Below are 6,023 nucleotides of genomic sequence, written 5' to 3' on the forward strand. Positions count from 1 at the left end.
CGCTTTTGCCACTGAGCTAAATCCCCAGCCCCTTTATTTTTATTTTGAGACAGAGCCTCATTAAATTGTTCTGGGTGTCCTTGAACTTGCAGTGTTTCTGCCTCTGCCTCCCCCAGTAGCTGCTATTACAGCTACCATAGATTTCTGTATGTAAATTTAACACTGTGAGCACTGCAAATTTTGTTATCCTTGATTAACAGATCAAAACTTCTGGCCAAATTGAAAGGATGTGTTCAGTTTCTAGCTGCATTTACTACCTTTTGTTCCCACTGAGCAAAGTAATGTTTTTTGTAACAAATCTAAGCTAGATAAAGAAGCAGAAGGGTGAGTGTAGCTTCCCTCTGCTTCTTATATTCTTATGAAATATGTCGTCAAATTCAGAGGTCTCAGAATCTCTGTGAAGACAGCAGACCTCTGTGTCAAGGATCATGGGATGAGAGGCCCCTGACTCTGATATTCAAAGCCATATCTGCCGCATCAACTTATATTCTACCCAGATAACGGCATCACAAAGCCAGGTCTCCAATACCTAGTGCTTAGAATCCTCGTGAAGACAATGTTCCCTTCTCTTCTGTGTGTGCCTGATGCATATATAATTTTCTTCATCTCCAGATAGGAGCGTTAGGAAGCAGGCCAATCCAGACAATCACACCATCCCCCAAAAGTAAGTTCTTGTATCATTTAAGGAAAGCAAGAGTTGAAGCATTAACAGTAGTTCCATGAGACTTTATTATTCCTGCTCTCTTCCTATAGAAGGATGGCATCCAGCCTTCACGTCTTTAATGTGAATTATATAAAGGAAGCCTCACCTGAAGGTCTGTTAAAAAAAAAATAAAATCAGATTTTGCCAACCATTAAAATGTACCAGTTCATGCCAAATATTCTTGGCCTTTTAAAAAGTAAAATCTATTTTGTAATAACTTTGGCACATTACTTACATAACTTAACAATGTTAAGTAGTTTATATCAACCAGTTCAAAATAAACTCCAAATGAAAGGGTCCAGATAATATTTTGGCAAGCAATTTTGAATTCTTCTACTACGGATTATTGAAAAACTTGTAAAAGCCTATTATATACTTCCAAGGAATATTTTAAATTTAAAATAAATGTTATTCTTCCAGATTCCATATTATAAATAATATGACAGTGACTTTAACATATTTTTGCCTTGTCAAAAGATAAGAAAGTATTTATTTATAAATCATTTTTAATATCCTCTCTCTGGTGTAATGATGTTCTGAGTATCTGACTGCTCAGTTTATTACAGAAGAATATTATTACTTTTAAGAGACTGCAGATCTATTTGTCAATTCTCTGAACTTGATGGATTAACCTAGCTTTTTAACCCAACATATCCAGTCACTACCATTCCTAAACATATTCAACTTTCTCTACTTATCAAGGTTATTTCCCTCATTGTCTCTAAAATACATTCTGGCCCCCGGAACTCTGAATTTTGTTCCATGTTGTTTCATCATTAATGTTGTCCTCAAAGTCATCACAGAGCAATAAATATTAGATGTGAAGATTGTATACAATAAGAACACATAAGTGGTGTCCCTGGTTCACAGCAGGGACCTTCGAAAAGGCACTGGGAGGGAAAATAGCATTGGACAAGAAAGACTTGGTAGACAAGGTACAAAAAGGGGGAACTACATAGAGAGAATAAAAAATGATATTTTATAAAAGGAGGAGATAAAATGTAGGCTAGCTTTAGGTTATGGAAGGTTACCAAGCTTAACTTTCTTCATGAAAAATAGAATGAGTCAAAGAAATATTTAAATAAAGAAAAAGATAAATGCAACTATATTTTAGAAAGAGAATTCAATATCAGTATAGAAAATAGATTTAAGCAACATTAGGATTTAGTTCACTCTGGAATTATATGGAGAATGAATTATATCAGGTTATATCTACAGATTAATGGTAACAGTCTTTCTTCCGCTAGGTAAAAATCACAAGTTATTGAATTAAGGGAATGACAGTGAGTAACCAGACAAAAGACATAAAAGTTTAGTAATAGTGGTGACTGACATGACAAGGAAGGTAATGAACAGTAATAAATTCAGAATGATCCTCAAGTTACTGACTTGAGGGCTGGAAATATAGCTCAGTGATTCCAGTACAAAAAAAAAAAAAAAATCAAGTTAATGACCCAAAAAACTACATGGATGATGCCACTATGCACAAGGTATTGACTTTAAAAATAAGATTTTGGAGTGGAAAATGATGAGTTTAGATCAAACCTACCTTGTGAAAGAAAAATAAAATTGACAATGTAGACACTTTCTAACATGCATGATGCTCATCCTTTTTTATTCATGCAAAGTTTTTATTCACCAAAAAAAATTGTAAAATTATGAGGTAATTACAATAACAATAAAATATTTGGTTATTATTATAACACCATTCTATATGCAAGGACATTTGAAGGAAACTTGTAACCCCTTCACAGCTACTAAGGTATAAGTAAATTCCATTTCCAATTCACTGTGACCTACAGACTTATATGATTAAAGGACAGAAGTAGAATATTTATGTGTAGAACTTCTTAGCCTTGTAGTTAACATCATGAAAGCAGATATTCCACAAAATAATAATGGGCAGAATGGCAGAAGAAGAACAAAAGCAAAATCCTGGAGAAGAACAATTTCCTAAAGACTGGAAGAAAAAGCAAAATATGAAGAGGAAAAGTTAGTAATTCAGTATAAAAAAATCATCAAGAAGGATGAAATACTTTAAGTTTGAATTTATACATTGGACAGGAGTAACGCATGGAGTACGTCCTTCAGATTTAGCAGCTAGCAGGTCAGGAGTGGCTTGAAGCAAAAGAGTTGTTTTCATAATTGAAATCAGAAAATAGTGTGTGGCAGAGTGACTGGAGAATAAATGGAAGGAGAAAATGCAAAATGTTTTTCAAAGTGGCATTACGGTGAATTCAGAGGGAACTGTAGCAAAACATTTAGGCCCTGCATTGCTTTAGGATGTGTGAAACTTCAACATGGAGAAAAGTTTACCAAGTGGTCATGAAGTATAAAATGGCAACTGCGTGAATGAGGTTCCTGATGACATGGGATTTTAAGAATATGCAAATGGAGAAGGTTGCCCAGAACAAGGATTTGTCTTTTGTGAAGTGGTAGGGAAGCTTCTTTTCCACCAAGACCCACTTCTACCATTTAGGATCTCTACCTGAGGTGAGGGATAGGGTGAGTGAAGTGATTTATGTTGGTTATTGTTATGGTTGAAACATTGTGTCAACTTGGGGAGTCTAGAGGTTTGGCTAAGTGACTCAGCAGGAAGCCAGGGCGCTTACTTTGTATACATCCTGAGCCTGTGGAAGAGGAGAGCATGGAGATTATGTGAGAGCTACACGCCCCTTAGGTGGGGGTAGCCTGTTTACAAAGTAAGGCAGGGAAAAAGAAGCTGCTTGCCGCCATTCCTCCGGTTTGCTCTGGCTGTTTGCTGTTCAGCTGCCATTCCCCCCTTTGCTCTTGTTGCTTTGCTATCTTCTGCCTCGGAGCCAGCCAAGTATGGACTGAAACCTCCACAAACTGTAAGCTACATAAACCTTTCCTTCCTTCACTTTGGGAGTTGAGTGTTTGGTCTCAGCAACGAGAGAAAAGTAACTAAGACAGTTATATTACCTACTATGCTAATTATTTTCAAAAATTTGCAAAATTTCTTCCCTAAATTGGTGTCCAAATGATGAAAATTTGAAGGTCAGATTCCTTCCATTTTGTTTATCATTAATTATAACCATTATCCCTCTTTTCTTGTTGGTGTAGATGTAGAAGATATAGCAGATTGAATTTTAGAGGAGATTTTTTTTTTTTTTTTTGTTTTTTTCCGGTACCAGGAACCGAACTCATGACCTTGCACTTGCCAAGCAGGCGCTTTTGCCACTGAGCTAAATCCCCAGCCCCAGATTGAATTTTTTAATGAAAAATGTTTTGGGGTATTTCATTTTGTTTCTGTTTGTTGTTTTTAAAACACAAGCAGCTGTCCAAAAAGGATAAAGGACGAGGGTAGTGGGTATATAGGAAGAAAGATTTTTTACTTCACATTTTCTGCTGCCTCACAAGTCTACATTACATTTACTTCTACTCCTGTTACTGTCTCCCTGTTGGCTCTCAACTGTATTTCCAATTCTCAGTTTCCTTAGTCTGCTTGAATTGCCACAACATCATAGACTGGGTGGCTTAGACAACAAGAATTATTTCTTACAGTTCTAGGGGCTGGAAGTCTCTATTAGTCACTTTCGCATCGCTGGTACAAAATACCAGACAGCCACAGATTAAAGGAGGAGAGGTTTATTTTTGCTCAGAATTTCAGTGGCGTCATTAAATGACTGACTGGCTCCAAGGCAGAAATATGATGGCAGAAAAAAGCTATTCACTGCGGGGCAGACAGGAAGCAGAGAGAGAAAGGAGGAACAGGGATGAGAATGCACCCTTCCAAGTGACCCCTTCAGTTACCCACTCCTGCAGGCCAGGCACCACCTCTGAATGTGAGATCTTGGGGAGACACGTTAGACCTAAACCTGAACATTCTACTCCAAACCCCAAAAGGCCTATGCCCATCTCATTTTACAAGGTGCCTTTAGTCCATCTCTAAGAGTTACCAAAGTCTTAATAGTTCCAGCAGTACTGAAAATTCTAGGACCAGTCTCCTGAGATTCAAGGCAAACTTTTAATTGTGAACTACTGTGAAAATCAGCAAGAATGTTAAACACTTCCACTGTACAATGAACACGGGATGAACATTCCCATGGCACAAGGAAACAACAGGGGAATAGAAAAACCTACAAAAGTGAGATCAAACCCCAGGAGGGCAACCAATAAATACTGTAGCTGCATATGCTTTGGCAGCCTTGGCCTGTGTGGGTTATAGTGTTCCCTCTGGTGGGGTTTCCTGGGGCAGGGTTCCCCCATAATGACCCTCCACCTCTCTTTGGGTCCTTGCCCTCACTCTGGTGAAGAATGAGGAAGTGGGGCTCTTAGTGGAAAATGGGGGAGTCAAGACTGATATGATGCAAAGCAAAAGTTTATTTAAAGGGTGGCAAGTGCATAGGAAGGAGAAGAAGAGCTTGGCAGCAGAATGAGCTGCAAGATAAGGGGCATCCCTTTTAGGATACTCAGTGAGTGAGGGAAGCTGGATTCTAAGAATACCTGTTTCACTTATTGGTGCAATCTAGGCCAGTAGTGTCCTAGCCTCTGTTTCTGAGAAAGGCACAAGGTCCATTGGGGATTTCTTAAGTATGTATGAGGAACACTTTTACAAGGAGTACGTATGGTGCCTCTCTCAAGTATATGCTACACAGATAAGCACGTGTTGATTTTACAGTCATGAGCCACAGATGAACATGTGCTGATTCTACAATCATCAGCTGCAGATGAGCATGTCAAGATTTTATAATGTCAGCTGCCCAGGTCTTGTCCTGTATTTTTTTTTCCTTATCCCCTGTAATCTGCCCCTACAGTAGCCCATATGGTTTCTCCTGAGCTGGCTGCACTCACTCTCTATGGTATTTCTCAGCACTGCACCTTTTGCTTCACTCTCAGAGCTTTACACACCACTTCCGTGGACTCCAGGCAGGAGCTGTGATTCCATGACACATTTTTACCTTGTCTCCTCAGCCTTCTCTGAAATCTGGATGGAAACCTCAGCTTTGCACTCTTGAGCCTGCAATGACTAGAATCTCAATTCTTTTTAACTAGTACAAGTTTGCAATACAAAATAAATACATTCACTGTGAGGATGCACACACACAGTGGTATCTAGGTTCAAAAACTTATTTGTTCCGCGATTCTGGGGAAGATGGCCGTGTTCATGTATATGGGGGGAAGATGGCCTTGCTCGTGTTTGTCACCTGATGAAGAATTCACAAACAGAATCAAATTTTTGAGTGATTCTGTTTGTGAGCCAAACTGTTCATGAACAGAAGCATTTGTGAACTGAGATATTATTGTATGCATATAATTTGTTATCTACATACAGGTATTTCATATGTATACATATATA

The sequence above is a fragment of the Chinchilla lanigera genome, unplaced genomic scaffold (assembly GCF_000276665.1).
Source record: "Chinchilla lanigera isolate Chin_1 unplaced genomic scaffold, ChiLan1.0 scaffold00034, whole genome shotgun sequence".
Classification (NCBI taxonomy): domain Eukaryota; kingdom Metazoa; phylum Chordata; class Mammalia; order Rodentia; family Chinchillidae; genus Chinchilla; species Chinchilla lanigera.